The sequence below is a fragment of the Acartia tonsa genome, chromosome 1, assembly GCF_053477335.1.
Source record: "Acartia tonsa isolate MP-2025a chromosome 1, ASM5347733v1, whole genome shotgun sequence".
NCBI classification, from domain to species: domain Eukaryota; kingdom Metazoa; phylum Arthropoda; class Copepoda; order Calanoida; family Acartiidae; genus Acartia; species Acartia tonsa.
In genome coordinates, this window is record NC_137260.1 from 20,277,327 (window position 1) to 20,295,304 (window position 17,978).

The following is a 17,978-nucleotide window of genomic DNA, read 5'->3' on the forward strand; positions in this document are numbered from 1 at the left end:
GAAAAGTACAATTAATTCGGACTAAGATTTTCCAAAAATTTTATTTCCAGAAAAAAAAATTAAAACTTTATATAATATATCTGTAGATTTGATTAAATTGGATTCTTACCTTTTTCAGGGGTGAGTTCTATTTCCAAAATTAGCTATGGCTTAACTGTAAGGTTATCATATTGGCTGGAACGTTAGCGGGATCTCAAGCTACAGACAGATAGATTCCCAGACAAATAGAAAGAAAGACATCCTGTTACTTTATCCAAGGATATTTCAAATGCGATATAATGAGGTCTACCAACATAAAATTAAATTATGATATTTATGCAGAAGAAGAAGGAAGGCATAAAAAAGTAATTAAAACGCCTATATTTAATCTTAAATTCACATTAAAACTGAAATAAAAGCATAAAGTAATTATTTTTTTTTGTACATATTTATAAATTATGAACATGTTTTTTTTGTATATTTATTACCTCAAAACTGCAATTTGAAAGGACATTCTTTAATTGTTTTTTTGTTCATTACATAACATTACAAAAAATTACTGATTATGACCTAGCCGTATCAAAGATCAAGAATATATTAACAGTCAGTTAGTATCTTAGTAGTATAAATTCTGAATGTGCTACTTTAGATATATAAAACGGCTGAAACAATGTGAAATATTTAGGATAGCTTCGTATAGATTAAGGCCAAGTTCTAGCCTATTTTCTAACAAGTCAACAAGTTGAAAGGAAAATGAGATCCTGTTACAATTGTTAAAAAAGTCTAGCTCTGAATTCTCTCTCAAAAGTTTTAAATTTTTAATATTAAATTAATTAAATTTCTGCCTCTTATTTAACAATTGAATGTTTACTTTTAACAAAACAATAATATTCAAAAATAGTGGAGTTTCCCTTTAAAGATATAAACCACCCATTAAACACATTAAACACTATCAAAGCATAAAACTAACATCAACAAAAAAATACATTTTCTGTAGAAAAAAAAAGATCTTTCGGAAATAGAGGAATCGGTAAAAAGGCCTCGCCTAAAGTTAAAGAATATAGAAAATGTTATTGAAACAAAAACAATTATATCCAATTTTTGTTTATTTTTTGTTTTTTAACGTTCTACCTCCCTGATTGATTTATTTCAACACTTTTTAATGGTTTCTATTTTCCTTGAGAAAACGGTATGTGTCATGTGTGACGTCATAAAAATACGTCTATTATTTACCTCTTTTGTAGGGGTTTCCTTTACCACTTCCTTTTTCGACGTGTTTGTATGACGTCACACTTGACACTTTCCGCTGTCCCATTTTCCTTCCACTTTGTTGTTGCTTGATCCCAGAAGTATTTGAATCATTATAATCACGATAAAACAATAAACTCAGATATTATCTAGCAGCCCTCTCCTAGAGGTGTTCGTGTGTTACTGAATTACAATTGAACTAGTAATTTCAGCGTAAAATAAAATGCGTATGCAACATCATCTAAGCGACAAATCAATAGACTTTCATAAAACTGCAGCTATGTCAGGTGTGTGTTCCAAGACATTGATCGTATTGCTGTGCTAAAAATGTACAAAAAATTCCTTGTTTTAATCTGTTCAATAAAAGACAAATTAAAAATTTTGCATTATTTACCTTGTCGTAAATTAGGTAACTAGCATATTCACCCATAGACTATTGTGAAATCATCCCAAGAATCTAGGGGTAAAGCAAGAATTGAGTGATCCTTTTCTCTCAGAACTCAATCTGTTCTTGGTTAGGGAGATCTTAAGGGACAAACAAACAGAAAACTTTCTACTTTATATATTGGGTTTATACCTTGAATACATATCCTAGAGATATTTTTTTATTGGCTAATATAATTTTTAAAAATATTTAATAAACACAAACTCATACTTATGGGAGGCCTAAGACATCACAATAGATCAGGAATTTAGAATGTCTGTGTGTGTCTGTACCGAAGGATCTCGCTAACCGCTGAACCGATCGGGTTCTCCTTAACAGGGTAGCTTCTTATAAGTCCCGGAAAGGTTTATAACTATTTTCTTGGGGGATGGGACACCCATAACCCCCCAAAAAATGAAAAATACCCCCCCCCAACAAATTTTTTTTTACATTTTTAAACTAAAATTAACTAAAAAAAATTTCCACGCCCCCAAAATATTTTTTTACTTTTTCTTTTAAAATATAAAATAAGAAATTGGGTTATCAAATTCGACTCCTATACTTTTCAAATGTTATATATTTATTTGAATATAATTAAATAGTTTTTTATTAGAAATGCTAAGAAATTAGGAATTTCGTTGATTGGTCTGTCATTAATGATTTTATACTGCAATTTTAATAATAATAGTATTTAAATATAAATAGTGCAAAAGAGAAGAGTTATTTCACGCAGCGTATAATAGACAGCATTCCGCGGATATTAAAAGGAAAAATTATAAGATTAAAAACTTTGTTAGCCCCCTGGGGCCGAAGGCCCGGGCCAACAAAACTGGTATTAGTTTTATGATTTGTTGTATGCAATACTATGCTATACATGATTTTTCAGTATTGCTTAATTCTATCGGTTTCGAAACCATACTGGAAATTATTTTAAAGGGAAGGGGACATGTAAAAAGTATCTTAATACATTGTATGATAAAACACACATAGCTTGTAAAAAACACAATTGAAAGTAAATTTATTAAATTCTACGACAGGTTTAATGTTATTTGGTGTGGTAGGTGAACCCTTTTTGAGATTTAGCAAAAGTAAAAATTAACCCCTTGCTCAATTTTTCATTGTAATTATAAAATAGGGGCTTGGTGTCGCTTTAGGTTCTAAACCTCTCCACGCACCTTAAAATTTATTTCAGTGTAAAGCGTCCATTCGCTTGATAGACAACCAACCCTTTGTTTGCACGACCTTCGTCCAAAAGTCCTGACTGGTTACTGTATTCAATTGCGCCTGTTTAAGGGCCAAGGCATTTCAAGTACTCTTATTATTGATTTCAAGCACCTTGCATAGCTGCAGTAGGTACCATTTAATGTCTCTAGTAGACTAGTTTCTGGAGTCAACCCCTTGAGACAAAGCCATTGGTAATTATAATTTACTTAATCTTAATCCATTTATTCTTGAAATCACTCTTTACACTATCTCCGTATTTTAATACATTTTCGTGAACCTTTTTTACTCTCATATAAGCATATATGCTTTATAGGATGGGAAGTTAATTTAGATTCGACTTTTGTACATTACATGCCAGTTTTTCTAAAGTTAATTTTACAAATATTTTTGAAAGGTCTCTATACTAAAATGAAACCACATAATAAAAAAACTTTTAGAAGCAGTATATCAGTATTTTCTTTTGTACATTTCAATATGCGTTGATTTTCGGTGTACTGGGTGTCTGCCATAGCTTTATAGATATTCTATATGTATTTATGGAAAGAGTTGTACCTTACAAGGATATATAATAAAATGAAGACAAATTTTATAGTAAAAAAGTAAAACACTCTGTCTATTAATCTTTTTTAGAATTATTCTTATTGTTTCAATATTGATTTTGGGTCATGTGAAGGAAACGCATGTTTCGTCGTACTTTCACAGTAGCTTTTGAAAGGTTATTTTAGGTTAAGTTAGGTTAGATGATTGCCCTGCAGGGTTAGAGCCCCCTGCAGGGGCTAGAATTAGGAGAAAAGCTACTGTCAAAATATGACGAAACCCGCAACTTCATTTCAATCTCATGACCCTTGATTTTTTATCTCTAAACCCCATGAAAAAAGTGGACTTTAGATATAAATAAATAATTTAAAACTCATATAATTTATTATTTTTACAACTTAAAGTAATTTCTTTAAATGTTAAAAATTACAGGTCTCGATGGACTAAAAACCACAAAACCTTTGGTACAGAATAAAAACTTATAGATTCACGAAACCTTTCAATATTTGAAAATCATCTTATTGTCAAAATTAGTTTTGTTGTGAATTGTTCTTCTTATAACTCTTATAGATTGCAATAATCATAGAGTTTGCTTTATTCTATATATTTATTTTAGTTTTATAAATAATTATGTTATTTGTAATTAATGAAAATTTACAGAGGTGTGTGTGTGTATAAATCATTAGGGGATGAAAATTGGGAAGAGAATGCAAATGCCAATGATGAAAATTGTTAAAATTTTGAAAATATTTAGAAAAATTTAGAATAAAATAAACATAAACAGTAAATTTAAATCCAACTCAAGATAATCTAACCGCTATTTAAAAGCCTAATATTATTTTAATGTTGTATAGCTATTAAATTTATAATGGTATGTTCTAATGAATTATATTATTAAATAAATTTCTTTATTCGTGTTGTATATTATCATTTTTAAAAATGGTGAAACAATCTATTCTTTTTAATTCCAAATAGCATAAAAGTTTGTTAACTAAAATATAGATAAAAATGAAGCTTAAGATCTCAATAATCCTTAACTCATTTGGTTCTCTATTCTAGTTAAGCTTCACATAGGTCCCGTGATGGTTTTAGACCATTTAATTTTAAGATTTAAGTCTTGGGATGGTTTTAATGGGCTAGTTCTATCTATAATGTATCTGTGTTACTAATAGAGTTTCATCCTATATAAAAGTAGAAAGGTAATTTTGACTGTAGCTTAAGATTTCAATAACTACTGAAACGATTGTGTTCTCCATTTTAGCTTAGCATAGGTCCCGGGATGGTTTAAGGCTATGTTACATGATTTAAGTCTTAAAATGGTTTTAAGCAATATTTCTGCCCTTTAAACACAGTACCCTTGATGCTAGGGGAGCAACCGCTAGTACATAAATAAACTAGTCTAGTGCAGGATAAAAATAGAGCTAATAGTTATGAGTGCAATTCTGATATAAATACTTATATTATAAAATATGTACAAATAGAGCTAAGAGCTATGAGTGCAATTCTGATATAAATACTTATATTATAAAATAGGTACAAATAGAGCTAAGAGCTATGAGTGCAATTCTGATATAAATACTTATATTATAAAATAGGTACAAATAGAGCTAAGAGTGCAATTCTGATATAAATACTTATATTATAAAATAGGTACAAATAGAGCTAAGAGCTATGAGTGCAATTCTGATATAAATACTTATATTATAAAATAGGTACAAATAGAGCTAAGAGTGCAATTCTGATATAAATACTTATATGATAAAATAGGTACAAATAGAGCTAAGAGTGCAATTCTGATATAAATACTTATATTATAAAATAGGTACAAATAGAGCTAAGAGTTATGAGTGCAATTCTGATATAAATACTTATATTATAAAATAGGTACAAATTGTGCCTTGATTAATAGTCCTTAAAGTGTCCACGTAAAACAAAATAATGTAAAATCTGTAATTTTAGTAAAGATTTAGCTGTCCTTTTCAATTAACCTGTTGAATGAAATAAAGATACATTAACTTTTCAAAACTATCTCTTCTGTAGATAACATTTAGTGGTTGAAACGTATGGACACTCAATTTACTAAACCAACCAGTCAAAATGTATTAAACGTCCTCAAAGTTGTTAAGTAAACGAATAAGAAAAAGTTATTATAAAACTTTGTGGACTTGTGTAATTAACAGCCTCTCTCTCTCTCTCTCTCTCTCTCTCTGAGAACCATGGCGAAAATTTATTGGTTCGAGAAGTTTTGCTGTTATGTTGAAACATCAACTCGCTTGATTGTCATTGTAATAAAATGATTTTAAAATCATAAATCATTATATGAAAAGATGGTCTATTAGTTAGAGTGTAGCTACTTTTTAATAATCATATTAAGTTAGTTTCTATAATAATAGTGGCTACACCCCTAGAGGCTCTAGTGGCACTTTATTAGTTATAGAATGGCTACTCTACATATTAGCTTAGCTAATTAGATATAGAGTATCTTCTCCATTTTGATAGTTTACTTTCAATTATATCTACTATATTACAAACCATTTGAATTATTTTTGCTGTCATTCTATGGAAAATATTATCCTTAAAATTTTAAATAATAATGAACTTGGGTGCTAGACAGGAGTGGAACCACACGTACTTCTATCATATAAATTAGTAAGGTTTTTAATTGTCTGTAGCTCAAGATTTTAAAATCAAACAATCCATGGTTTTTAGGCTATTTTTACCCTTCCCTACCGCGTTGAAAACAGAGCTCCTAGATGCTAGGAGCGTTGCCGTTAGAGACAATAATCATTATTCTTTTCAATATGAAATACATGAAAAAATGAATTTGGCTTCTTTCAATGAAATCTTTTTTTTGCTATTAATATATAGAAATATATATTTAGCTTTAATCATTTTTGGATCAAGCCTACTTTAACTAAGGCACAAGTAAATATAATTGGTTTGAACTTTAAATGGGACCATATCTAATAATTCTATAATCATTAATGATGGCATAAACTATGGAGTAACATCCCATCAGTTTTTAATTCACCTCTTTTATTTCTATCATCATTTTGGTATGTTCGATAGGATATCACTAGTTACTGAACCGATTGTGTTTTCCATTTTAAAGAAGCTTAATATAGGTCCTGGGTCGGTTCTAGGCTGTTTGTTTTGAAACCTTTGTTCGCTTTTGAAATCAGAGTTCCTAGATGCCAGGATCCACCACTAATATTTATTTAATTAAAGGTCAATTTTGACTAATTTTACGAAAATATTGTTCGACATTATTTTGTGCGAGATGATATACATAAGTTGGGGGTCAAATTTAAATCATAACATAAATTGTTATAATAATGTACATATTAATAGATCCTAACACAATTATATTAGTTAATAACACTTTATAACGGGAGAAGAAAAATAGCTTGAGCAACTTCTCAAAAATCATATCACTTTTATTCCACGTATGACTGGTGTTTCTTGTGCCCCAGCGACTTGAGAGTTTATTAGCTCTATTAATTTGTTGCGGTATAAACCTCGCAAAAGACTCAAATGCGTTTCAACAGTTTTTGGACTAAGGCATTCTCTATTGGGATATATGCAATCTTATCGTCTTTACGCATTATTTTTAACGTTTTTTTAATTACCTAAAACTATTTTATTATATTAGCATCGAATAAAATTTTATCCACATAACCTTGGTAGCTCAAACCATTGTTTTCATATCATTAATTTTAAATAACATGGATAATTATGTTAGTAAGTAGCACAGCAATAACAGGCTTAAAAATAACAAAATAATAGAAAACTGTTATTAAGTTGAATGATATATGTAGGTTTTACAGAAATATAATGTCAAGGTAATCGATGTTACATGTTCCTCTTCTCAAAGAACTGTAAATTGGATAATTCTAAAACTATAGAAAAGCTGCGCTTAAAATCATAATTATGGATACAAGGATGGGTAAATAGATAGAAGTAAGTTATTTAATAGTTAATTTGTCGCATCGTATCATAGACAGCTTCCGCAGATATTAAAATGAAATCTATAAGATTAAAACCAGTTTTGTTAGCCCCTAAGGGGCCGAAGGCCTGCTCTAAAAAACTGGTATTATTTCTATATTTTTCATTTAAATTTTTGTGGAAAATTGTCTATAATACGATGCTATACGTCATTTTTTTAGTATAGCTGAGGACCGGTTCTAATCCAGTTGATATTAATCGGTTTCATAGCCATACTGGAAAGGAATGGTACGGTAAAGCTTAATTCTGTGCAAGTCAAAAATAATCAATTAATAGATAAAATGTTGTAAGCCATTGGCAACTTTTATTAAATAACATAATTTCTTCAAAAACAAATTATATGATTCACTATTGTTATTATCTCTCTGTATGTAAGCGTCCTTGTTTTCCAAAACCTTTCTCTTTATCCTTGGGATTATGTAATTAGTCAAAGCATTCTTTTATAATACAATTAATAAAGCAATTACACTGAAAAACATTTTATTTCATCTCAAAAGAATAATTTGTCTTAGAAATATGTTATATCAGGCATAGTGGAATTGGGACACTTCCAAAATAAGCGCAGTATATATAACATGAAATAAACGTGTATGTTTTATTGGTATGTACGGAAGAAAGCTTGCGTTGTGTTCTTTATGTCCTATTTCATAAAGTAGTAGGTTTTTTTGTCTGTAGAATGAGATTTTGATTATTACTGAACCAATTTAGTTTTCCGTTTTATTGGAGTGGATACAAAACCGCGACAAACAAAACCGCGACAGTTACAAAACTGCCCCATAACAAAACCGCGACAGTTACAAAACCGCGACAATAACAAAAATATAACTATGTAGAAATTTTTTAGAATTCAACATTCAAAAAGTCTTAATGCTAGAAGGTCATGGCCGCGGGCGCTCGGCCCCCTGGCCTTCCTAGCCGCGGGCGCTCGGCCCCCTTGCCTATAACCTAACCTAACCTTAACTAAATATTGTAAAAAAATATTAAAAATTTGAAAAAAATCTACCAACCACTTTTTGTAAAATTCACGAAATTCTAAACTATAAATAAGTTAATGTACATTAAATTTTTGATATTTTTTTACAATATTTAGGTAAGGTTAGGTTAGGTTATAGGCAAGGGGGCCGAGCGCCCGCGGCTAGGCAGGCCAGGGGGCCGAGCTTTGCGGCCATGACCTTCTAGCATTAAGACTTTTTGAATGTTGGTCTTTTGTTATTGTCGCGGTTTTGTTACTGTCGCGGTTTTGTTATGGGGCGGTTTTGTAACTGTCGCGGTTTTGTTTGTCGCGGTTTTGTATCCACTCCGTTTTATTGAACCTTCTATAGATTTAAGCCTTGGGATGGTTTTAAGCTACTTTTTCACTTTTGCTACCCTTTTTATATGCAGAGCTCCTAGGTGCTAGAGGAGCAGCCGCTGGTTCATTCATATTTTATGACTTACCCTGACGTCGTTCGGCCGTCGCAAGAACAAGAGCAAATTTTCTACATATTTTTTATTCTTTTTCCAAATCCATATATGTCTGTATGTTTTATAACTAATTATGGCCTAAAATTGTCCATTAAATCATTAATTGTTCATATTTTAATTTTTAAAATTAACTGTTCATATTTTATGTTTCATTTCATATAATAATAAATATAAGAACCTTTGTATAGCAAATCCTTAGATAAAAGTAACAGGATGTCTATCTATCTAAATTTGAGTTCCAGCAGGTTCTCGCCAACCGCTGAACCATTATGATTATCCTTTACATTGTAGCTTCTCCTAGGTTCTGAAAAGATTTATAACTACATATTTTGGCGGGGGGTACCATTATCCTCCCAAGATAAATCAGCCATAGTAAAAATACAAATTTTTCTTTTTAAACCAAAATAGAAAATAATACAAGGTCGATTCCCCCCACCACCACCCAATTGATACGGGGGCGTACTAGCTAGTACATACATAAAAATATTCGTTTAAGGAGATTTTCTGATACTTGACTGACAAGGACTTCAACATTACATTTACTAAAAATAAAACAAGTCAGTATGCCGTTTGCGAAACTAATCTTAAGTAATATATTCAAGTAATATTATTACTTGGATCTTACACCATATTATAATGTACTATTATAAAGTGAAACTTGTAGCTGGCTAAAATAACGATTCACCCCCTTTACCCCATCCACTCCTTCTTTTACTGGATGAACGAACTGACCTATGAATAGCAGAAAAAAATTAGCAACCTAAATTAACGTTTATTTTACCCCTGGCATAATATCCACGTATATTCTACATCCAATTACATAATATTTTTGTGGAAATAAGCCATTTTTAAGGTAGATTCTACTGTTTTAACTCCCATATTTTTTGATTATTTAACAATGATTACTATTATTTTACAAGGTATATTATAAAAGTTTATATTGAATGTTTTAGATATTATAAAGATAAATAAAACTGCAGCTAAGATTTATACCCAAGCTATTTAGTAATGTTGTAAAAGTATATTCAAAAGGGTTTAAAAGATCGGTAATATAAATGATAATTATGGTGCATTATTTGCCAAATGTACCACTTTTCTGCACTACCTCTCCGATTTTGTTAATACTCTATATTTTGGTCCGTTGGGTCATTCAAGGATGCTGGATGGCCAAAAAAAAGTTTCAGAGTCCCTGGATGTCTAGATATCTAGCTATCTATGAAGGTAGGTAACAAAAATGTAAAAAACACCCATTTTTTCACAATTTTAAAAATTAATTTTTTCATCAATCTTACATCCAATCTATACATTTTATACACCAAAATGATCGTTTATTCATGTAAAAAGCGCACATAATGCTATTTTGGCCAAAACTCTAATTTTACAGGGTGTCCAACAAAAAGTGTATTTTGGATATCTAGCGTAATACCCAAAATACCTGTCCGAAAAAAATCATTTTTTTTGGCTTAAATCCTGTGTTTTATCTGTGTGCATATGTGGTATATAACGGTTTGGACCACCCGGGACTATAAGGTTGTCAAATTTCACTTTGGGACACCCTGTAAATGTGATTTTTGCGTCTGTAGAGCTAAAACTTGGTCCAAATTGGCTATTTTTTTCAAATTACTCTAATATGAGTCTTAGTATGTTTGGCCATAGTGTTTTCTGACCAGATCAATATTTTCATATTTTTTGGACACCCTGTATTTTCAAAAAAAGAGAAAAATTTTTTTTGTTTTTTTTTAAATTTTTTTTCTATTTTTAAGTTACTTAAAACTGTCATATAGATACAGATTTTGACTAATAACAATAATATTTGCCTATTTTACAATTTTTTACACTTTTGGGACACCCTGTGCATGTTTTTGAAAAATGATGGTTTTTGCCCATTTTTGGGGGGAAGGAGTCGTTTTAGGGCCATAGACTATTTCTTCATTTTTGTAGAACTTTTCAAGACACATCATTTTTTATTTATGCAAAAACCGCAAAAACCGAACCGTTTTGCCGTTATTCAACGCTAAAGGCGGAATTTTTTTACGTTTTTGCCGTTCCGGAGGTTGTAATGGGCATTTGTGGTAAGAAAACGTTGATTTATCAAAATCCCTTTTAAATACTTTTATTTAGGTAATTTAATTTTCTAAATTTCATATTAAGTAAAATTTTTTGTGCAGCTAACCGTTTTTCGTCAAGATGGATTTCAATTGTTAAAACAAGAAAATTAAGTGAATATAACATAAATAATTGCTATAACATAAGTGATTAAAGAAACATAAATCATGTGCATTTGAAATTCCTTTTGACAAATATCGGTTGGATGTACAAAAAAATTTACTTCACATGAAATTTTGTAAATTAAAATGCCTAAATAAAAGTATTTCACAGTTATCTTGATAAATCAACGTCTTCTTACCACAAATGCCCATTACAACCTCGGGAACGGCAAAAAACGTAAAAAATTCTGCCTTTGGCGGTGAATAACGGCAAAACGGTTCGGTTTTTGCGGTTTTTGCATAAATAACAAATGATGTGTCTTGAAAAGTTCTACAAAAATGAAGAAATAGTCTATGGCCCTAAAACGACTCCTTCACCCCAAAAATGGGCAAAAACCATCATTTTTCAAAAACATGCACAGGGTGTCCCAAAAGTGTAAAAAATTGTAAAATAGGCAAATATTATTGTTATTAGTCAAAATCTGTATCTATATGACAGTTTTAAGTAACTTAAAAATAGAAAAAAAATTTAAAAAAAACAAAAAATTTTTTTCTCTTTTTTTGAAAATACAGGGTGTCCAAAAAATATGAAAATATTGATCTGGTCAGAAAACACTATGGCCAAACATACTAAGACTCATATTAGAGTAATTTGAAAAAAATAGCCAATTTGGACCAAGTTTTAGCTCTACAGACGCAAAAATCACATTTATAGGGTGTCCCAAAGTGAAATTTGACAACCTTATAGTCCCGGGTGGTCCGAACCGTTATATACCACATATGCACACAGATAAAACACAGGATTTAAGCCAAAAAAAATGATTTTTTTCGGACAGGTATTTTGGGTATTACGCTAGATATCCAAAATACACTTTTTGTTGGACACCCTGTAAAATTAGAGTTTTGGCCAAAATAGCATTATGTGCGAGTTTTACATGAATAAACGATCATTTTGGTGTATAAAATGTATAGATTGGATGTAAGATTGATGAAAAAATTAATTTTTAAAATTGTGAAAAAATGGGTGTTTTTTACATTTTTGTTACCTACCTTCATAGATAGCTAGATATCTAGACATCCAGGGACTCTGAAACTTTTTTTTGGCCATCCAGCATCCTTGAATGACCCAACGGACCAAAATATAGAGTATTAACAAAATCGGAGAGGTAGTGCAGAAAAGTGGTACATTTGGCAAATAATGCACCTTATGTATTCAAAGGCTACTCTCTGTATAGGTTCAGCTCCGTCGTTACTTCTGAACTACAACGGATAAAGTAAGTTTTAGAGCATATGTTCTGTGGAGAGAGGAAAAAATTAAAATCATACAATTATAAAAAACATGAACCTTTAAATATAAAAAATAAAAGTCTTTTTGTTTGTAGCTTGAACGACAAAAGGACGGACCAACTAAGATGTTTACTATATGCTCTTTGGTAAGGGATATCGGACGACAAACAAGGTGGATTATAAAATAGCTTCACTACTAGAAAATATTACCCTTTTTTCCTGATAACCCAAAAAATGTTGAGCAAAATGTTTGATAACGAGCCACGTTTTTCTATGCAATGTATATTTTATAAGGGTATTTATTTACGATGTATGCAGGCATCTTTATATAATCTTTCATATCACAGAAAGGGATAAGTATAGATAATTACAATTAAACAAGAATGACAATATGCATAGATATAAAGTTTAACGAAATTAAAAAATCGGACGTATTTGCAAGCAATAACTACCAAAGAGTGACACTTGAGAAAGGCGCAAATTAATCTGAACAAAATCAATATAAATCTGTTGCAAAGTTACCTTAGCTCATAATGACCTGAATATAGAGATGCTTCGCTTATATTATTACTTGAAGAAGTTAGGACAATTTCAATATCTAAAATACTAAAAACAAAATCAATTTGTTTAAAATGAACATACTAACTTTCTAGTAAAGATTATATAGTTGCTTTGCTTTTTAAATCATACCTACTGTTTTTGCAAAGTTTTAAACCAATAGGACGATTTTAAATTAGAGATTAAAGTTTTTCAATTTGGACTGCAGTACACTTTATATTTAAAAAAGCTGCATTTTTAAATTAAAAAGAAAATGTATTTGAAAAATGCAATTCTTATCTCTGTGACCCAAGCCTTTTACATTGTCTTGAATGTTTAGTTACTTAATTACCTCTTTTGTAAGCAAATAACAAATTGGTAGAATCCTTTTATTTCACCAGAGGACCGTCTACACACACCAATTTATTACTTACTTTTTCTAGGGTGTGGGGAGGGGGCAACTTAAAGGCATCTAGAAGCGTAGCTGCATTTTTCAAGCCCCTTAGTATACAGAGCAACTAGATATTAGGCGTAGCCGAGAGTATACAAACAAATTCCAAAATACATAAATTACTTTTCCCTTATCAAAATGCAAATTGTTTATAGTAGTGTGTTGTTGACACCCTCCTACACACTTCTCTTGCACGCCCTTTGGTGCATTATTAATAGACTTACAAACCAACCAATAAATAAATTAAAACAAAAAACGGTTCAACGATGTTTTTCTATGTATCGTACATTTGTTTATTTAAAAAAACCTGTTTTTCACTTGTTAAATCTTTTTTGAATTAAACTTATTAAAAAATCTTTAAATAGAGAAAATAAATTAATTATTGTACAACATTGTACAATATTTTGCTAAAATTAAAACAAAGAAACTTGCAAAATTGATTGAACAGCTTATTGAAAAGCCTGGGGTAAATTGACTAGTATTAGAATTGATTTCTTGATATACATCAATCTTAATATATACCCTAAAGTTAATATTCAGTAATATAGGGATATATTATAATATATATTTATAATAAGCCATAAAATTGATTTTGGAAACAAGTATTACTCGCTGGCTGTATAAATTATTGTTAAATAAATAATTGATTTTTATTACAATTAATATATTCTTTCAACGCTTCCCCTAAATTTATTTTATATCCTTTGGGAATAATTCCTTTCATGGCAACGCCCCTGAAGGGGCGATTCTTCGTATTTTTAAAATAGCTTTTGATAGGTTATTTTAGGTTAGGTTAGTTTATATTGGGTTAGGTGATTGCCCCACAGGGTTAGGCAATTGACCCTGCAGGGTTAGAGCCCCCGCCAGGGCTAGAAATAGGAGAAAAGCTACTGTGAAAAAAAATGAAGAATCGCCCCTTAAGAAGCTTTGCCACTAAATTGACTATACCCTATCATTTAATTCATTGTTATGAAGGGGGGGGGGGGGTTATGCCACAATACAATGGACGATAAGATGATGTAAACCTAAAATTACAATAATAATTTTTTCCAATTATGTAAAATTAAAAAAATGACAAATAAATTTGTGTAACAGATTAAAGTGACGTCTGTTTTAAAAAATGACGTCTGTTTCAAATTTTTAAACTTCTAGCTTATAATGACCAATCATGATTTAATTAAAGACTTTGGGACCCAGTATAATTTATATTTTATTGTCCATCCCTAACAGAAATAAATCTATACCTCATTCTTTTATTGTTATCGTACGGGTATTATTATTATTTGATGTAATATTAATCTTCAACTCCCTGAAAATTCCATACATTAATTAAGCAACACCAATACCCAAATACACACACACACAGACAGAGACACACACACACACACAATTTTACACCAAAAATTTACAAATTTTGAGCATTATATGATAAAATAAAATTTATTAAGGTTTCTTATTTAAATATAAAAAAAAGTTGCTGATCCAAATTGGTTGTACTTTTCAGGGAAGTGCTAAAAATGTCTTAAAGTGGTTTTAGTCTATTTTCCTGACATCCTCGGCCATTCCTGAAAGTCTAGGGCCGAAACAAGTTATCTAACTATTATCAAAATGTAAAAATATCTTTAACAGCCCTCTTGCTGCCATAGAGGTGTTAGAAGGCACTCAGTTAAATGGCTGGTTGTATGTCAGATGTGAGATTACCAAATACCTCGGAGGTTATAGTGTTTGGCAGGGTGAGGGGGAAGGCACACTGGGCTGTAAATTTTACTTGTACCCAATGGCTTCGAATAATTGTGACCTTTAGTAAATATAGATTGATTTAAACTTGCAGTGACCAGCTTATTGACAAATACTTTTAATTTACAGAAAGAGTAATTTTCTTTATCCTATTTGTCTGATCAGATACTTGCAGAGAAGTTGTATATGCTTTTACTTATTTATTTAGAAAAATATCCCCAAGGGCTTGATATCAGAAGTTACGAAGCTTTCAAAAGCCTTATTAACATGCGATTATTATATGCACAAAGAAGATTATTGTAAAGAAGCTTTGCTGCAAAGTATAATGCAAATAGTTGTAAACGATATTGAATAATGCTCTATGCATTGTAGTGAAGTGTATTAACAATCCATCTACAAAATAAAGAGATAGACAAATATTTCTAAAAACTTTTGAGTTCGTAACATTTAAAGGAGGTTAGGGTTTTCCAAAGTTTGATATTTATGTTTTGGTTAAATAGCAAAAACTTAATCTGAATCTTAATTTGAATCTTAATATTCAAAAGAATATTAAGATTTGTCATAGCTTATGAAACGTAGTATTTATTAATGAAAAAAGTAGATCGTTTGCTTATTATATCTTGAAAATATAAAACAAGGCCTTACCTAATTTTCTTGCCTCTAAACTAAAAATTTGTATTAAGAGAGAATTTTTTTTAGTCGATTTAACATAACATAACTCTCTTGTATTTCTATTTGAATGGGTTTTAATGTGTCTATAGGCTGTTCCAACGTTTATTTATTATGTAATGTAGCAGTATATTTTCTACTCTTAAAACAATTTAAGACTGATGTTATAGCACATACAAAAGCAACTCCAAAACCATTTTATGTTTAGTCTATTTAGTTCCATTTTTGGTTATGTAATGATACCCTTAATGTGTTAATCTGCCTTATATATACTCAATATATGGAAGGAGAGGTTATATACTTAATAGGGATTCAAAATATTAAGTTTTCTGCTTATTTCCTTGTTTAAAGAATAGAAAAGTTAGCCTACACTATTCAATTTGTACTGGGTTCAGAATAGTAACGGGGATAGGGGATAATAGCAGTTCAATTAATTTACATTCCCTACCCCCCAAAATATTACATCATACAAAAAATGTTTAAAATTTGGATCCATCCATCCATCCATCCAGGTAGCTACTGGAACCGCCTAAGGATACAGAAAGGATACTAGGCCAACTTTTTTTTATCTGAGGTACCAGGTACCTAGACCAAAGGTTCTTGCCACTTCTTTTCTTAAACTTTCAGTCTATGCTGTCTATTACACTAGTCCCCAAAGTTTTTAAATATCTTTTGAGACTTTCATTAAATTTTGATTTGTTGGTTCATTAATTTGAGTGTCCAAACGTTTCAACCACTAATTGTAATGTACAGAAGGGGTAATTTTGTGCATCATCATTGGGGATGTACATCAATTTATCGGTAATTGTCTTATCCCTTTAGATTTCATACAGCCGATAGTTTTTTTTTGTATATTTTGTAAGACCCAAAAGCAGAATAATAGACTTCCCAAATTTTTGCTTTAAATTTACAATTTTGAAGCCAAAATTTTGAGGTTAACAGAAATGTTTAGTTTATTGAGATACATGGAAAAAAGAACAAGTAAAATAACCCAATATACTCTGAGGGTAGGTGCATCATAGACATATCAAGCTGAACCTGATAGTCTGTTAGCTTAAAGATAATTATACAAGGATGCCAACATCCATAAATAGCAGAATAATAAAAGTTACCAACGAATTTCTACATAGATTTGCGTAAATACATTTTTAGGACTTTGTTATATGAATGCTTCGCTTAGAACATTGTACCTTGTTGTCATCATTCCAAAAATCAGATGAAAAGAATAATCAAACGATTGTTTTAAATAAAAGTATGTAATTTCTGGTTATGGAGTTGCTACGCTTTTTAAATAGTACCAAACTATTACAGTAATCATCATGTTCGAAATCGATAAGACAATACTTACATGTATAAGGGTCTAATAAGAGTAAATACCAAGTTACCAAGTTAAAAAATGTTTGTTAGAATGTGTGTTTAATACATTTTGAGGGATTCTTATTATGCATGTCAGAAGCAAATAAATATGAATACTAGAGATAAATATATGCATTTTAATGTAATTAAATAATCTAAAAAACAAACACGAGTAAAGCATTATTTTCTTCTTGTTTTTTTTTAGAAAGAAATTGCGGTTAGATGTATGAGATCCAACTTTAACTAATCTCATTTGTTTAAGTGGGTTTGTATTGATAACAACACAATCTTTACAAAGAATATCATATGAAATACAAAAATTTAAATATCATACTTCAAGTTCAAAGTCAAAATTTGAATATATTTTCAAAAAAAGTACAATATACCTACTGAAAATATTTTGTTAACAAAAAGCCAAAATATCGATTTCATAGATTTAAAAAAATAAATATAAAGTATTTAATTCCATAGGGTAGGTAAAATACGCATACGTGCGTACATCAAAATTTAAAGAAGTTAGGTACGGTTATTTTTAATCAAGTGATTATTTACTTTTACTTATTTGTACCCCATTATATATTTAAACCATTAAAAATTAATGCTTTGAAAAGCTGAATAATTTTTATTTGTAGCGATATATTTCACTTTGTCTGTCAGTCTGACAGTCAGTCACTGATTTTTTGGTGCAGGTACTATTTCTAAAAGAACATCCACTTTCTCGGTCTGTCAATCTGTTGTAATGCTACAAAGGACATAATAATTTGAAAAGGTTTCCTGCTTATCCTCTTTTTATCGCACAATTCTTTCTATTTATCTTTATCTTGCTTCGTTACTTATAAATGTTTAAATCTTA